General features: G+C 41.4%; 1 long non-coding RNA gene across 1 annotated transcript in view; it reads left to right on the top strand.

The window, feature by feature from the left end:
• The first annotated feature begins 3,375 nt into the window (after nucleotides 1–3,375).
• LOC148223689 (uncharacterized) overlaps nucleotides 3,376–17,959 on the top strand; it is a 28,412-nt gene continuing 13,828 nt past the window's right edge. The window contains exons 1-2 of the long non-coding RNA XR_015803981.1: nucleotides 3,376–3,705; nucleotides 8,361–16,351. This is a non-coding gene — a long non-coding RNA (uncharacterized LOC148223689). The remainder of the gene's footprint in view (nucleotides 3,706–8,360; nucleotides 16,352–17,959) is intronic.

Below are 17,959 nucleotides of genomic sequence, written 5' to 3'. Positions count from 1 at the left end.
GTTTCTTCTTCTGCTGTTGGCTTTGAGAGCAGTCTCTGGCAAAGTGTCCTGGCTTCCTACACTGGAAGCAAATGACATGTGGAAGCTGCTCTGATGATGTTTATTGCCTCTTTACTTCTGGTGTTACAGTTGCTGCAGTCTTTGGGTTTGCCAGTCCTAGCCTTTTCTCTGGTGCACTGAATAGTTCTGCTTTTTTGGCACATGCTTCGATCATCTGTGCTAGTGTAGGTGGAGGCTCGAGAGGTAGTCCCAGGATAACTGTGCAGCAGGCTTCGTTGGCATTTCTCTGAGCAATCTCCTTAATTAATTCTGCCTGTGCCACTGGGTCTTCCACTTGCTTCTCTATTTCTGCACAAAGACGATCAACAAACTGTAGAAAGGTCTCTGAGGGATATTGTTTAATATTAATATAACTACCTTTAGTTCCAACCACTGGTAATTGGCTAAAAACCTTTTCTGCCACTCCACAAATTTTGTCTAAAATGAATTTGAGTAACACCCAAGCTTGGTCCTCGGGGTTAGCCCACTCCCCCTCACTACACAGATGTTCATAGGTAATATCATTCCCATCTGCATCTGTAGCGCCCTGGGTGCTTTGCTTAAGCTTCCGCAGGAGTCCCTTCAGAGATCTCTTCCAAGTGCTTTCCCACAGGTTGAACTCTGAGGGGGTTAGGAGACACCAGAAGAGATCTCGGAGGTCGGCTGGGAGTAATTCATTGGATGTTAGGGTAGCTTTCAGCATTCCCTTAAAGATCCCACGACCTTGGCCAAATTCCTTTTGGGTTTTACAAAGCTCTTTTTTGTTTGGGTAGGAGAAAGGCTGATAGGTTTTCTAGTTGCATTTCTCTTACCAGAATATTTAACAGGGGCACCTGAGGGTATGGCTTCCTCTACCTGATCCTGATCTCCAGGATCGCCCTCCCTGGGGTCCATCCCCCCCACCCCCATCACCAAGAGGACCAGGAAGGGGCCTACCACCCCCCACCACCCCCCCCGCAGAAAAAGGGAGGTGGCCCTGCCCCCACCCCGTGGGAAAGCAGAGGCGGCCTGCTCCTCCACCCCCCATAGGAACCGGTGGGCACCCCGCCCCCCACCCCTTGTGGGAAGCAGGAGGCGGGGCACTGCAACCCCTGCCCCAGTGGCAAGTTGGAGGCAGCCCAACCGCCTGTAGTGAGAGCCAGGAGGCAGGCCCTCTGCTCCCCCACCAGGAATTGGAGGGGACCAACTCCCTCTGGTCCAGGACCCAGAGGGGGCACACCCCACCCAGCACCGGGACTGGGAGGGAGACCACCCTCCCCCTGCACGGGAGACAGGAGGCAGGCCTCCCACCCCCCACCAGAACTGGGAGGGGGAGCATGGGAAACAGTAACAGGAGAGGGGGTGAAGTTGCCGAGGAGGGAGGAACAACCGTGGGAACTAGGATTGCAACATATGGGGGCGGGGTTACAAGATGATGTCATGCAGGGTGGGAACACAGAGGAAGGGGTGTCTGAGGAAAGGAAGGGATTGTGGGATCGGAAAGGGTTGGAGGTGAGGACATGTGGGTGAAAAAGAATGTGGGAAGGAGAAGGGTAAGATGGAGGATTGGCCATGTGGCCGGTGCCATTTTGGACCCCCACCACACGGCCACTGACATGTGGACGGGGGGACTTATTTTTATGCTGAAGTCGAGGTGCAGAAAATGGAGGGGTGCAGGGAAGGTTCTCTGTCAGCATGTGCACAACTGCCAGAGCCAGGGTGCTGGGCGGGAGGCGGGGAGGCTGCAGCTGTGCCGGGTACCCTGCCTTTCTCAGGCTGCCCCGTGTGTCTCATCCGGCTCAGGGTCTGAGGATTTGGGAGAGGGGGTAGGAGAAACTGGGGTTGTTTGCTGTGGCTGTCTCTTTATTTCTCTCTTTATTAATTCTTTTCAAATTAAAATGAACAAAGGAAAAAAAAATGACACTGTTTTGTCTCCCTACTCCACTCTGAGAGGTAATAGATCGCCAATTTTGTCCCAGGAGGAGACAGAACCTACGTTTTGCAGGGTATACTGAGGGAAATGAAGAGATACAAACTGCTTTAACTGCTTCCTAGAAATTGCAACATGCCCACTACTTAAGATATCCTGAACTTGGGAATGCATGCTCCTATATTGTGCAGAAAGTTGAGAGCCCATTCTGATGTTAAGAACAATTTGCACAATTAAATCTATCTTCCCTCGCAGTCAAACGCAAACAGAAATTGAAAGCGGTGAAAATTGTCCATAATCAGCTTGGGGACAGGTCTGGCGTCTTCTCCTCCCCGCATGACGCTGGGGTAGGAGGAGCAAGCACCGGTGAGCTGCGCAGCTTTTAAACTGCTGCCAGCCACATGTGTTGCCGCCGCCAGTGAAACCACGCTGCTGCGCCGCCCTTCCCCATGGGACTCGTGCCACTCCACAGGCAGCGCACTGCTATACCGCAGCTTGCTGCTGCTTGTGGCACCACATTGCCGCTCCGCAGCTCGCTGCTGCTGGTAACTTGCACTGGTCGGCAGCCCGCGCACTGCTGCAACACACCACCGCTCCGCGCGCGCACTGCTCCACAACTCAGGCACCGCCGCTGCCCCGCACCAGTCGCTCACCGCTCAGGCCACACCCCGCATCCCAGCACTACCACTCGGGCCGTGTGGCTCGGCGCCGTGCGTACCACACCACAGGCACCCCCCTTCTCATCACGACCAAGGGTGTAAGAGGTTTTAAGGCTTTACCGGGCTTTTCTGCACCACTAATTAGTGGTTTGTCATCAGTTTCATCTGTTTCTGTTTCTGTTCGGGTCCAGGATTATTAGAAAGGCAGTCGAGCCAGATTCTTGTGTTCGGACTTCAATGTTTATTATATCCTATCAAAATTAACAGAAAGAATAACAGCACTTTCTAGCTCCCTGCTAGAAGTAAGAAAAATGGCTCCAAGCTGAGCCTGTTTCAAGGCCTTTTAAAGCTAAACACTTATATTATCTATACTTTTAACCCAATAATAGATTCCCATGACCCTTATAGTGACTTTCAACTGACCAATCTAAAGGTAACTACCTAATTTCCGTGAAGAAGCAGGAAGAGAAGATGAACAAGAAGAAAGACACCACCCAAAATTCTCCATCTTGTCCCCTAACTACCACTATACATAAAAACCCCCAAATTTGAAACCCATCACCCAGTGAAAATACACACATCTAACTTACTACACATTTGTGATCTCTAATTCATTTTTTATATTTACAAATCTTCCCCAAGGTTTCAAGTCCAGTGCAGTGTTTTCCAGGGTGCCTGTGCCAAGAAGCACAGAAAACTCAAAAAGTCCATATTTCTGAGATCCAACAGGGGGCTATTTCAGAGTCCCTGCTAACACTTGCAAGGGGTACTCACCCCACTCTTCGGCTGGCTGGAACTGCTGCAAGGTAAGTCCTTTGTCCGAGGCCAACCCACCTTTGGGGTGAAGGCAGGCTGCCGGTCTCGTCCTCGTAGGAGCTGCTGCACAGAAAGTAGCCTGTTGCCTGCAAGGTAACTGATAGACCAACGGCTCGTATAATCCACTCATGGATTCCTAGCTGCTGTGCAGGGTCTCTGACCTCGTGGAAAGTTCCACAGGAAGGCCCAGTGTTGGACGCCAGTTGTTGGTTTTCTTCTTTTCCCTAGGTCATCTAGGCTAGCTCTGGACCACATGGGATGAGGATACTGACAAGGACAAAGGTAAAAGACTAAAGGAGGGAGAAAATGGTCCACTGTATATTGTAGCATCAACATGATGATAGGAGAAGATGGCAGGCATTTTTAAACTCAGGGAAAAGGGAGGGGAGGAGCAGACCTGTGACTAATGGGACACCGCCAAAGGGGGAGGGGCCAAGGAAGGACTCTACCACACCACAGCTTGGGGGAGACTATGGGATAAACCATTCCATGCAAATATAAAACAATTTCTTAGTGCAATACAGCATTTGCTCACAGAGCAAAACTTCCACACAATGCCCTTGGGATGTTCAGACAGAGAAAAGAGAGGGAAAAGACTGCAGCTATTCAGCCCAGCAGGCACCAGCACAAGGAGCAGGTGCAGAAAACTGTCCTGAGAGTTCCTGGAGAATACACAGCCAGGAACAGGTTTAAAGGCAATAAAGTGTATAGAAATACAACTACTTTAAAAATAAAATTACTTTGGCAGTTACATCTGCCATTTCTTAAAAGGCACCTAGACTTTAAAGTACCATAGAATGAAATAAAACTTCAGATGATTGTGCCATCCATGTCTTAAATCTTATATACTACCTCTGATGTCCACCTTTTAATTCTATTGCTTCCATTACAAATGATAAAAAATATAAACATTGAGCCTTAACATTGTAGTTCTGATCCTCCAGTTGATTTTTTTTTGCCAGCATTGGAGTTCTGCAAAATTGCAGGTCAGAGGAATAAAGAAGTCGATTGTCCTAATCTTCAGTCCACAATAAGCCATTCTAGCTATTTTTTATAGTGTCATCATTTTGAATGTAAGAATTCCTTAGGACTGAATGCGAGATTTTTTTCAGGGTCCTGCAGGAGTCATAAAATCCCAGCTGCTGGTTTGGATTTGCTCCAGAAATGTGTTTCAAATGAGGGATAAGTCCTACTTTTTCTGAATATCACTGGCTTCTCAGAAACAAATACACTATATATTAAATAGTTGACAATATTTGCATCATTAAATGGAATATGCTTCTCTCTGTCTTAGGCAGTACTTTACAAATAAATCCTTTAAGGTAATGACCATCCAGGTGTCCACATTTCTTTGCCACAGGAGAAGCTTGCATTGGTGCCTGGCTCAAGTTAATTTAATTGCTTTCTCTAACTCACATGAGCTGTTTTACACTGAACAACTGCTTCTGCATATCCCAATGCTACAAATAGAAGAAAGCAGCTACTTGATTTAGATGTGCATTTTATAGTGAACATATCACACAGGTAGGTCTAAACTTCCTGACAGTCCTTTTATGTCTAGTTTTATCCCCAGAGAATTTTAAATTAATCAAATCTTGATTTTCAAGGAAGCACCCTTTCTTCTGACTTGATACTGCAACATGCAAGTCATCAGAAGCATGTACAACCTTAGAATTAATCAAAAGCAAAAGAAGTATCATATTCCTAAGGAAAGGTTTTATTCTGTGAGCATACTAAAGAAGAGATTATTTTTTTAAATTTCATGTTCATACACATTTCCTAAAGGTTAGGTAGGAGAAATACGAAGATGGTCAGGCAGAGGGTTCAGTTGCTTTAGGACTACAATGTTTCTCAGTAACTGGAGATTAGCACCATAAATTACCTCTAAGCTAGGAGAGATGCCTCAGCTTTTAGGTCTTCTAAACTTTTAGCTTTTTTTTTTTTTTTAAATAAGTAACTGACATTTGCATACATGTGAGGTTTTGGAACCTCCTGGGGCTCTGAGGCACCCACACAGTCAGGTTATGTTCTTCAAAAAGCAAAGCAGCTAATAGTCGCTATAAAGTTATTTATTGTAGCAGCACATCAGTCTCAAAAGCAAAAGTCACAGACAGCAAAGTCCATGTTAAGTTCTGGCTTGGAGTCCCAAACAGAAGCAGAAGCTCCCCGTGGTCCCAGCAGGGCCGGAGAAGCTGGGCAGGTCCCATCTTCTTCTTGGGTGTTGATGATGGTGGTGAGAGAGCAGCAACAAAAGCAAAGCAAAAGCAATGGCAAAAAGCAAGTGACATAAAGCAATGGCAAAAGCAGTGGCAAAATGCAACGGCATAAACCATGGCATAGAACACCAGCTCTCCCTAATGCATGTTCTTTTATAGAAACTTCCAAGCAAGCTAAGACACAAACTTGGATCACTACTTCTTAACCTATTAGAATTCTAGTTTCTTAGCACGCCAGGACAAGAAGGTTTTTTTGGCAACATCTATGGGTTTCTGGATCAGAACTTCCATATCATTCTGATAAAAATACTTGAGCACACCACATTGTTATTGGTGGCTCTGTAGTATTTGGCTGTGCCATCTGGGGAGAAGGGTACATTCTGATTCTTTTAAGTGGACTAGTCACCAATGTGAGCCTGAAGTTGTATTATTGTGCTCTTACTAAGTGTTACATAAATGTGTGCAAGTCACATTAAAATGTGATGTCATTAAAAAAACTGCTACCAATCCTGCCAGAACTGAGCAGTGGGCAGACCAGAGATGAATTCTATACAGCATCTTCTCTGCCCACTGCTCTTCTATTTTCTCATTCTGTATTTTCCTTTTATTAACAAAGCATCTTATCTTGAAAGCTATTGTCACACTGCTGAACATCGGGTCAGAAAGTTCACAGATGAGATATAATGAGTATACCAACAATTTATTTTCTTCTCAGACATAGTTTTGGACTAACAAATGTTAAGAAAAAAGTAGTTGGACATCCTGTCACAGAGTGGTAGCCAGTCATTGTCAGCCTCAACGGGAAATACCACCTTAGGCCAGTGCAGGAGACATGGTCCCTTTGGCTTGTTCCATTTATGGTCCCATAAATCTTTCACATTGGCTAAGTGGGGGATTTCAGCAGGAGGATGTCTGAGCCTGCCTGTGGAAATGGGCCCATGAGGAAGTTAAAACTCAAGTTACCTGGTCTGTCAGTTCCAAAAAGATTTAGGAATCAGAAAAAACATGAGCACAATTAGTTTAGGTAACTTGGCTAAAGCCTTCAAATAAGTGAAAGGGGAATGTGGGCTGTGTTTTGTGTTCAGGGACCAACAGTCCACCTGCTGTCCGTGTTATGTACCTATGTGACTTTGGATTTAGCCATCTGATGTTTTAAGGGGGCAGGAAGATTTTCTCTATTTCCCTTAAAAGAAAACGTTTTTAAGGTTTCATCTCAGATCCTTGAACTACAGCAAACAAGCTCAGAATTAGCAGAAGACGTACATTCTTGGTCAAGACAGCATCCTTGTGCCAAACACACACAAATTCCACTAGACAGCAGACTTCTTGGACCACCTTAGACCACCTATTTACCTTTTCCTCTTTCTGTAACCTGCTCCAAGACAAAGAAACGCCACTTCCCTGTGTTCTCAGGCTTTAAGCTCTGAAGAGATATAGGTACTCCAGATGAAAATTTTGGGGATTGTGTGCTGCTAAAATAAAATACTCTAATTAGTACTTTTAATTGCTTTGTTTGCACAAAAATGAGTTGTGTAAATCAGCTGCAAAGGGCTACACAATTGCCAATGTAGTGAAAAAAGAAAATTATGCAAATATTTAGTACTTTAACTTATTGCTGCCTTTTTGTGCTGATATTGAATTATAAATAAAATACAGCATTAACTGATCACAGCCCTGTATACAGTCCTACTCAGGAGCACCAAGCTCCATGATACCCATCATTCAGGGCTCTGCCACCTCCCTGGAGGAAGGCTCCGCAATTCTGCTTAATTTCTGTGGTCAGCATACGGGAAAGGCTTTCCTTTTAATGCTTGGTTCTCAACATGGTCAAGCTGACTTTTACAGGAAAGAGATATAGCTTGCAACAGAAAAGGAATGTAGTTTTGGGAACAACTCGGGGCATCAAAAGATCAGGATCAGCCTGCAGAAAAGAATGGGCCGGGAAGCATCCTTGGATGAGGAATGCTTAGGGAAGACTGAAGAAGACCTGGAGGAATCAAATCCAGACCCTGTTAACTGCCATTCATGGTGTTTCTACTGCAAGCATTATGGACAAAGATTTCTGATTTCATTGTGACTAATGAGATTGTTATTGTCAAGGAAACTGCCTGTAGTGAAATGGGATTTTGCTTCAGATTTGAGAACAGTTCACATTACCTTTTCCTCCCTCAGTCTTTCATGATCCAAGACAGATTTCATGGAGGGACAGGGAAAATGAGACAGAGAGAGAGAGAGAGCAAACAAGTAACTTAACTTAAAAAGTTAAGGATGACAGGTAACCTGTGTGCTAAACTTAGAAATCTATTTTTCCTGGAGTTCTGGTTCTGCCTGTTCTCAGCATGCCACCTGGGTGAGGGCACAGGAGTTTAGAGGGTCCCAGTTTTGCTTTCAGCTCTCCTGTGCTCCTTGTTCATCAGCCTGTCAGGGTTCACCTTGGTGTCTCCAGAAGACACAGTACAAGAGAACACCCCATGGAAACAATCTCCACTTGGCCCCTCAAATTCCCAAGGTACTTACACTTTCTTCATATGCCTTTCCTGCATAATTCATTTTGATGCTAGTCTGTGTTGAATTCTTATGAATATATTTACTTACTTTTTCTGGCAAGCAACTTGCAGCCATTAATACTATTAATGACACTCAGCACACTTTGGAAAGTCCATTATTAGAAAGCCAGCTGCTATTTCAGGCACATTAATTATACCCATTATCCACACACAGGTCATATAATTGATTGCCTCGTGAATCCTCACTACCCAGGAGTAATGACAGACCAGTGCTGACCCAGTCATGAACTTGGAGCTTTGAGGGGTAACCACCTCTATTGTGCAACTATTTCCTCTTCAGGGCAGAAGTGTCCCATTTCTGGTGGCCTAGGGAGAGCTCATGAAATCTATCTGCCTCCAGGGATGGAAGATCTGGAGACACTGCTTGTCATCCTTGTGCTCCACATCATACGATCCTAGCCCTCCTGAATCCACCCTATAACTGAAGAGTTATATCTGTTCAGGATCCAGCATTTCAAAGAACATCTGCCTGTTGTACAAACACTTGGCAAGCATAAAGGGAAGCTGGAATGAACAACAGCAAGATGGAAGGAAGGAAAACAACCAGTATGCAATCTTAAGAGTGCCTTAAGTAAGAGCTAAGTTAAAACCATTGACATTTTACAGGGACAAAAAAGATGGACTTAGTGTTACTCGATAACCTAAGAAAGTTCTGAGATGCTACAGGCCCCATCATCCTTAGCACCAAATCTTCATCACTGTAGGGTGAGGGAGGAGTAGCCCCCAAAAGCAATGAGCAGAATCTACACTGCAGGTGTGAGAGACTTGATGTTGTGCCAGAAGCAGATGAACTGGAACATGAAAGCACATAGCAATGTAGATGCGCTCCAACTGGGACCTTAGCTGCCTAGATGCATTTACAATTTCCAAGTTTTACCCTAGATCTTAAAGAAAAGGCTTGTATTTCTATCTGCTTTGACAAACAGCCATAAAGCTGATGCTCAGCTAGTGTGCCTATCAGAAAAATATTGGTCACATTATTTCATTTTTTGAAATGTAGATTGAATTTAGTCTTTTAAGTAAATTCAATATCATTAATGCAAATTTATGTGAATAACTCTATTATTTGTATCTCCTACAATACATAGAACATTGAGCTGATCAGAGGGAAGCTTCTTTAAAGGTACTTGAGATAATGTAATGATCTTAAAGAATGTCTTTGTAAGTCTTGCACCAGAAAAGGAAGAAAACTTTCAATTATACTTTCCAGCAGGAAAAAACTGTTACAGAAATTGTTTAAAACACCGAAAAAACATTAAGATTAGAGAGGCATAATAAGTATTTTATAATGAATTTTCTACAAAGAAGACATAGTGTTTAGTATCAATTCCTAGTCCTATTCATTGCTAACAGCCCTGATTCAGAGGAGGATGCATGTATGACAAACTGTAACTTTAATGATATGTTACTTCCACTAACGGAGTGAAAGGAGCTTTCCTGGATCAAGCAATCCAGCAGGTTCTGTGCAAATCAATACACACAGTGCATGTATCGATTCATACTCTCACTTTAAAACAAACAGGGGAAGGTGTGGTGTAGAATAAATTGGTATGAAATATCTGTATGTCTATTATGTATGTTCCTCCTGTGGCAATGTGTAGTTTCTTGATAATAAGCACAATCCAATTATAAATCTTTTTGTTCTCTATTAGCCATTAGTATATATCTTTCCTTAACTATCCTGCATAAAGCAGTGGCACTTCAGAGCTAAATCTAGCATGTCTCAACTTAACTGTGAAGTCTCAACACTACTAGGTGGTAGGGTTTTCTCAACACTACTAGAGTAGTAGGGTTTTCTCAGAAAGTTTAAAAAAAGGTAAGAAAAATTTCCTTTTTTATATTAAGTCATTGCACCTTTTTATATCTGTACACTGTCCTGTTCTGTTATAAATATATGCAAGTTGAATAAATATTAATAATAATCAGTTGGTAATCAGAATTTGAGTAGAACAGTTTCTTTTTAATAAAATACCCATTAAGGTCTTGTGTATTGCTTATATAGGCAAAAGACTTGCATGCACTTTTTTCACTAAATTTTTTTGTCTGATTTACTTGCTGATCAGACTACTCTAAAAAGGAATGTAGGATTTCTGCATAAGAATGAAGTCTCTTCTTACTTTGACCAAGGTAAGCAATTATCCAAATGCACTTGGGAAGTACCTATTGTTGAATCCACCACATTTTACTTCCAGCATTCTTCAAATATACTAGAAATAATGACAATAGTAACAATTAATTGTGGTACATTTGTTAAGAGTTACATTTAAGGATCTTAAATGTCCTTTTCCTTAGGCCTGTCTTGGGCAATAAAATGTTTAGCTGTTAATATCAAGAATTCATACATTCAATTATTCAATCCACTTTACAGTCATGCAAACATAATAAAGTTAACTGGACTGGAAAAACTTGGACCACTGATTGCCCCTGTTGTGATACAATTATTTTTAGCTTACTTCCTGATTTTTAAATATGTATTGGTAATACTAATTTTGGTACTTACCCTCTACGTGTCATCTCCCTTCCAAAACACCTACAACACATATTGTAGGTACTTTATATTTGCTTTTATCTTATAATTTTAGGTACTTCTTCATAATTAATAGCTAGCAATATAGTAATTTTCATTTGCGTAGAGAATCTAAAGCAGATCACAAACCATTGGTACAGCTGTTTATAGTTAATAAAAGTATAAAATACTGAATTTTACATTCAAGGGGAATAAATTGAAACTGCCATTTTTTCATAAATGAAGGATGAGAAAACAAATTTAGAACTAAAAGCAGCTGTTGCCATGACACAGTCAAAATATTTAGGGGGAAAATACCATGAACATTAAAATAGCAGCATGTTTTTGAGAATTGTGAACTGTTGGGGCACACAGGTAATAATTTCTTTTAATGGAGACCAAGTCCTGGAAGTTCCCTCTGTACAAGAGCAGGAGAATGTTTCCCAGACTGCTGCTGAACAGAGCCTTCTGTGCTGGAGACCTGTGTTGTTTGAAAGCAAAACGAGTGAGAGACTCCAAGTCAGTAATACAATTTAATAGGAAAAAAAGAGAAAAAATAAAATACATGCAATAATACAAAAGAAAAACCACTGACAGAGTCAGAATACAACCTGACACCCTGTCAGTCAGGGTGTTGGTAGCAGTCCGTATAAATGGTGGCTGCAGTCCTCCTGGATGACAGATGTGGTTTAGTTGAAGCAGTGCTCCTGTAGAAGGTGCAGTTTTCCTCCGAAGGTCCAGCGATGATGTGGAAAAGGTCCGACTTTCCTCTGGGATCCAGTGGAAAGGGCTGCTTTTGGGTCCCAAACCCCAGTTTTTTATCTAGGTAGGAAAGTGGCTCCTGCCCCTGGCTGGAGCATCTCCCAATGGGATGGTGTAATCTTATCAGTCACACAATAGGACTTAATGGCCCATTAACAGAATATATCTTCTGGAGGAAGGATGGGTTGTGAAAAGATAACATGATCATCCCCCTGATTTTATCAGATGGCACATCAGCAGAGAATATCTCCCACAGAGATAAGGATTACCACCCCTCCCACATTTCAACAGATGGTGATAAAATACACATTTTTGCATTGTACCTCAGGACAAGACCTTATTAAGAGTTGGACTAGAAAATTAAGAAATGTAAGATAATGATAATCGAGTAACAGATGACTTGTCAGAGAAAATGGAACCTCTATGGCAGACAATGCAAACACATCACCTTTAACCTTCTCTCGTATAATATAAGCAGATTGATAGGAAATATTTTAATAAAAGACCCTAGAGCTAGTAATTTTCACTGTGATACAGCCTGAGGTTAGAGTGATATTATTCTACTTGGGAAAAAGCTTTTTATTTTTCAGCTTATTATTGCTTTGTCTCCTACAAGTTTCCTGTACAAAAATACCAGAAACTTTCTCAAAGTCTTTGTAACAATGAAGACTGATTAAAAAAAAAAAGTCCTTTGATGCCCATTTTTGACCCACAGAACAGATTACAGACTCCAAGACAGTGTATTGGCAAGGTCTCAAGAACAAAGTAAAGTACTTGAAACAACACACAAAAAAGGGGATCTGCTGTCCCATAATGTAATGAAGTGTCTCATTATATAAAATCTAATAGAATCAGCTTTGAAATTGCAGCTAACCTTTTGAGTGGATCAACAAATTAGCTATTACAAGTAATTCAAACGCAATGTTTCAATTTACTCTAGTGGCTTAAAATGGATATTTACAGTGATGTTTTCTGGGGGATAATATCCCAGTTTATCTTTACCAAAACCATAGCCTCTGAGGCCTCTGAAAGAAATCCACTATTACACGTCCCCATACAAGGGTTCCTAGGGAAGGAATGATCTAACGAAGCATTTCTCCCAGCCTTTTACCTGTTGCTATTGCTGTAGGAGCGGCAAAGAAAGACGCAGCAACACAGCTTACTCTCAGGGATAGAAGAAGCTCTTAATTCCAGAAATACACACATCTACACCATTTTATAGACTTGTTTTGCTGATCCAAGAATAGGATCAGCTTATTGGTCCAAGGAAAGCAGCACCTCTTGCTTTTACCGAAACATGCTTTCCTCATACACCTACAATGTCAGGTGCAACTTTTGTTTATTAATTCTTTCTGTTTTCTTTCAAACGCCTGGGAAAACTCTGTTTTCCCAGGCTCCAATCCACATTTACCCACCACTGTCTTACTTCTTAAGCCCTGTCCTGCAGGTCCCAGCAAGCAGAGGTCCAGACTGGGGCACAGCACTGCCACTCCTGACTCACCTCCTGGGGCTGCTGCAGCAGCCTGTAGCTGACGGGGTCACTGCTTTCACACCCAACCAGTATCTAAAGCTGGCCTGACAATATCTGGAATATCTTCCAAGACACCTCCCAGTGCTCATAGATAGTACATGCCATTTACTTGGGCAGCAGCCTTTTAATTCAAACTACACTGAGTGCTGTGAGACCTGTGCTTGTGTTCATGTAAAAACACATAAGCCATGATGCTGCCAGGCTTTTTGCAATAAAACATAAAATTCACAGGGGCAGCAAGAAGCAGCCACCATGTACATGATCCTGGTCTGCTTACATGTCACCTTCTTGTTCCTCCCAATCCAGCAAGACTCTCAGATACTTCTTCAGGGTTTGAACAGGGAAGACTTGAAGCTCCCTCACACCTCTGAGGTAAAAATAAAAAGCCTGAGTAAGTAGAAATTATTATTAACAGTAATGCTCCTACTGTAGCAGGTCAAGCATTTCCATGTGATTGCTGGCTGTGTCAGCCTCCACTGAACTGGGTACATGCTGAGGATACCAAATCTAGCCCATGGCTGCGAGGTAAGTGAGCCACCCTGGAGCTAACACCAGGACCAGATGTCAGTAATTAGTGGCACAGATTTGTTTCATACAGGATCAAAACATAAGGGAATTACTGTTTTCCCACTGCCTCTCCCCATCACACCTCTGCCAGTGATATTTGGACCTCAATTTTCAAGTTTGAACATCTCAGTTCAACTCTTGCACAGCAGGTACTGTGCAAAGACATTTATGGAGCATTTGTGGTCTGTGAGTAAATAATCACTGATGAAATTTAAATATAGAATGTTCCAAAGGATATTGCTGCCCATGTTTAAAAACAGAGCACACAAGCTCACTGTAAATTTTCAGAAGCTTTTGCCAAGCTGAAGTTCTTGCATTTGCTTTACCCCAACCGAAACAGTGAATCTTTATGGTGCTGCTGTAAAAGCAGTAGTGAATGTATGAACTGCTAGTTCACACAGGAACTGTAACTGCATGGAAGAAAAAAAGTAAAAGAAAAAAGTAAGCAAGTCAAGCATCATAAAGGAAGTTCATTATGGTAAGGGTTTGGAGTACTCCTTTTATTCCATCTTCTTTTCTACATGCATTATTGTTCTTTGTGGTAGTCTATACCAGTTGTGGATTTTGGTTTTGAATAAAAGGCAACTGGCAAAAAGCAAATGCCTATTTTGTAAATGTGTAATTCCAATTGTTCTCATACAATGACCATACTACTGGACTTGTTTCAAGATATGATGAATGACACTGGTTTTACTTTGCTCACACCAGTGGCCTCTCCTTTTAACGTAGTGGAAAAAGGTGGCAAGGAAGGCTTCTGCTCACCATATCCTGCCAGCAGTGCACTGGTTTCAGTGTGTTCTGCTCCCTTTCCCTCTTCCTAAAGACAGTGAAATACTCACTAGAGGGGAGGCTTCAAGAGCACATCAAGAGAGAGGACAAAGGGGAGCCAGCAAGGACTAAGTCTGCAGATCCACCAGAACTTTGTGGGCTTGGGAGGCAGGTCCCTAAGGGATCCAGGCTTCGGAGATTACTAAAGCCAAAACCTCCAGGGTCCAGAGGAGATTTTAAAGATTTCCTTACATCCCAGGATATCTTTGCTGGACCAATAGCAAGCCTGAAGAAAAAATCCCACATTGCAAAAAGGTATTTTGCAGGGAAACTATTCACAAACCTCTGCATCAACATTATGCCAGCCAACAGCTTGACATTTGAAAAAATGTTTACAGCTTCAAACAAAACACTACATTTAAAAGCCAAAGCCCATTTTTGTGCATTTGGATGTTTGCTTTCAAGAGAAAATGAAGACAGACCTACCTTGAACTTCTGATCACATTGGAGTCCTATTAAACTGCAAAGGAAACTCAGGTATCCAGAAATTCTGTAAAAAGTGGTATAGTTATTGAAATACATAACGAAATAAAATAAATTAGAAAATAAGATGCAAAGCATCTTGGAAAACTGTTGTTGCTGGAATTTTAGTTCTGAAGGTTTGATTTCAATACTGTAGTAAAGTTTCTTTCAGAGTACTTCATCCCCAGGTCAAATTTGAAAAGTCTCTTTTCTGAGAAAGAAAAACAAGTTGTATTAAAGTTCTAATGAACGATGAATTATAAACCCAAAATGATTACAATTGTTTGTGGATAGGTATATAATATCATTGAACAGCTTGAAGGCAATAAGAACGATAATTTGTCTATGTCAGTGCATGAATATACAGGATTCTTCTCCACATACTGCTGAAATACCAAGAGTACATAATCACACTGGGAAAAATAAATTTTTCTCATATGCTCTACATGAACTATTGACACGTTTTCCTTCCTGCCAGAAAATGTTAGGGAGACAGAGCAAATGTGGAACATTCACTGGGAAATTATTTTGCATTTTGCAAAATGGCAGGAAAGATATTCTTTCTGCATTTCTTGAACAATCGGAAACATCCACTAGGAAATGTTGAAAATTATTAGTCAGTGTATTTCATAAATGTCCAAACAAGCATATTTTATATATTAGGCCTCTTCTACAAATATAATTTCATTATATGTAAGATAGATAAATTAATACATTCCCTGTAACAGTCAGTATGTACACTTGAGTTTTCCTTAAAAAAACCCAAACACTTCCTTTTAAATATAAGTTCTTTAAAATATATCTAACTTCTCCTTAATGAGCAATTGACTGCATGTCAGGAGTACAGAGTTTAGATGTTTCAGAGCCTGCTATATTCATGTGTGAGCTTATCCTGCAATAGTTGAACATATAAAGTACTTTTATAGAGAAAATTGAGGTGATTTTATAAGGAAAACAAATTGTTTGTCTTTTAACAATAAAGGCAAAAAGCATGTGGATTAATAAGAGTTGCCTTTCAAAAATATGGTAATTAACATTGAAAAGTTAGAGAAAAGGGGCTATTGTAGAGTGCTAAAGAGTTCAAGAGTCTTTAGGAGTGTAATTCTACCCTTCCACTTTTTCTCGTCCTCCCTTCTCCCATCCTTCTCTCCAAGGATGCACTTCCCCAGCCCTGTCTACCTCTGTCCTGTTCAGCCTTGCCTGCTGCAGGGAGCAGTGTTCTTGCTGCTAACAGTCCTCAGCTGCCTCAGGGCTGGTAAAGGCACCTCACGAGCTGAGAAGGGAGGAGGAGGAGCAGAAGGAGGCAGAGAAACCTGGGAGAGGCTACTTTAATCTGCTGTCTCCTATTACACAAAACCTTCCCTTCTCCATAGGCTTGGCCTTGATGCTCAAGACAACGTTGCTGCACTGGAGGCACCCGTGAAGGCTTTATTCAGCGTGACTGGATGAAGCAGGCAGCAAGCACACAGGTGTTCACCATGCCCAGGAGGTGTGTTTCATTCTCTTCAGAGTCTGCCAGAAGAAACTGAAGGCCCCTCAAAAGCCTCCTTGTAGACCTCTGCAACTGTAGTAGATGAGCAACATAATCTTCCATAAATTCCAGTACATTAAGGACATATTAGCACTGGGGCTCTGCATTTTTCCCTTTGGAAAGAATTTGACTAGGTTCAATATGGCCTGGATTTGTCAAAGCCTGACTTCTGTTCCTGGCTCTTGTGTAGATGTAAATTAAGCACAATGTAAATCAAACACAACGTAAATTAAGTACAAAGCTGCCGAATTAAAGTTTGCAGATAGGGAATTATGCAATAGGGATTATAAAGTAAAATGAGTCTGTAAGCAAAAAAAGTGTGGAATATTTATTTTCTTTTAAAACAGGAAGGTTAACTGCTGTTTAGTTATTCTTAAATCATACATTGTTCTATGACAGCTTCATTTCCAGACAGCTTGACTGGAGTTCTTTACTGATCCACACTGAGACTATGGGAATGCTTTTGGATTAACAACTCCATCATGGCATCTGAATACTGAATTACTGATTTTCATACTCATAATTGGAAGAAAATATTGCTGAAATTTGGGGTAAAAATATTTCAAGGAACACTTTATAAATACCTCTTAAAAATTTTACATTACTAGACACACCACATGATATTTTGAAAATGGAATTTGACTTATTTTAAAGTTGTTTATGGCTTCTTTTTGTTTCTCAGTTACAATATGCAATTCTAGATACAACGATAACTTTGTGGGTAAGGCATGCCCTTAATTCATATACACTGTTAGTGGATAGTTCTCTGAATAGCAAAGTATGAATTTGCCTCTGAGGTTGCTTCTTTCAGAAGCTGTATCACATCTGATACCAGCAACAGGATTTACCACTCCTAAGGCAGAAAATGAATACTCAGAATATACCGAATCTCTCTTGGCTGAGAGCCACACTTTCAATTTATCAGGCATAGTTTTTAGTAATGGGTTAACTCTTATAGACAGCTAATGTTCACTCTGCTTTTGCTGGAATACATTTAAGTTAAAATATTTATATCTCTCCTCTGGAATAAGCATAAAAAAGACAAGATTGTTCAAAATAATGGCCTAAAAGAGAGGTAAAAATGAGAGCCCAAAATAGGCTAATAAAATCCTTCACAAATATGCAGCTATCCCAAAAAATTAGGATTTTTTTTCATATCTGACATTGATATGGAGGAAGATTTGGTATCACTGGTCAGCTACAAGCTAGAAAATGTTGACAAGTACAAAGTGACTCATGAGGATCTGCATGGATTGAAAAGGGTAGATCACACTTAGTAAAATAGATTTTGTAAGGATGCACAGAAGTGTGTTTGTGAGTGTGTGCACTCGTGTGCATGTGAATACACAGCTGAAAAGATAAAGTGACTTTTTGCCTAATTTTCCTAGTAAAGGTATTCAGAAGAACTCTTGACATTTTCATATGTAATCAGAATCTCAGGGTATGGGGCTGCACTCAGGGAATGCTCATTGGAGAGTGATAAAAAAGTCTGAAAATCCCAGATACTCACAATGGCTACCTCATCATGATTCCCAGCCTCAAAAAAACAAAATGTGTGATAGTCTC

The sequence above is a fragment of the Sturnus vulgaris genome, chromosome 5 (assembly GCF_052056855.1).
Source record: "Sturnus vulgaris isolate bStuVul1 chromosome 5, bStuVul1.hap1, whole genome shotgun sequence".
In the NCBI taxonomy this organism is placed as follows: domain Eukaryota; kingdom Metazoa; phylum Chordata; class Aves; order Passeriformes; family Sturnidae; genus Sturnus; species Sturnus vulgaris.
Note: the sequence above shows the minus strand (reverse complement) of the source record. Positions and strands in the feature narration are given on the sequence as shown.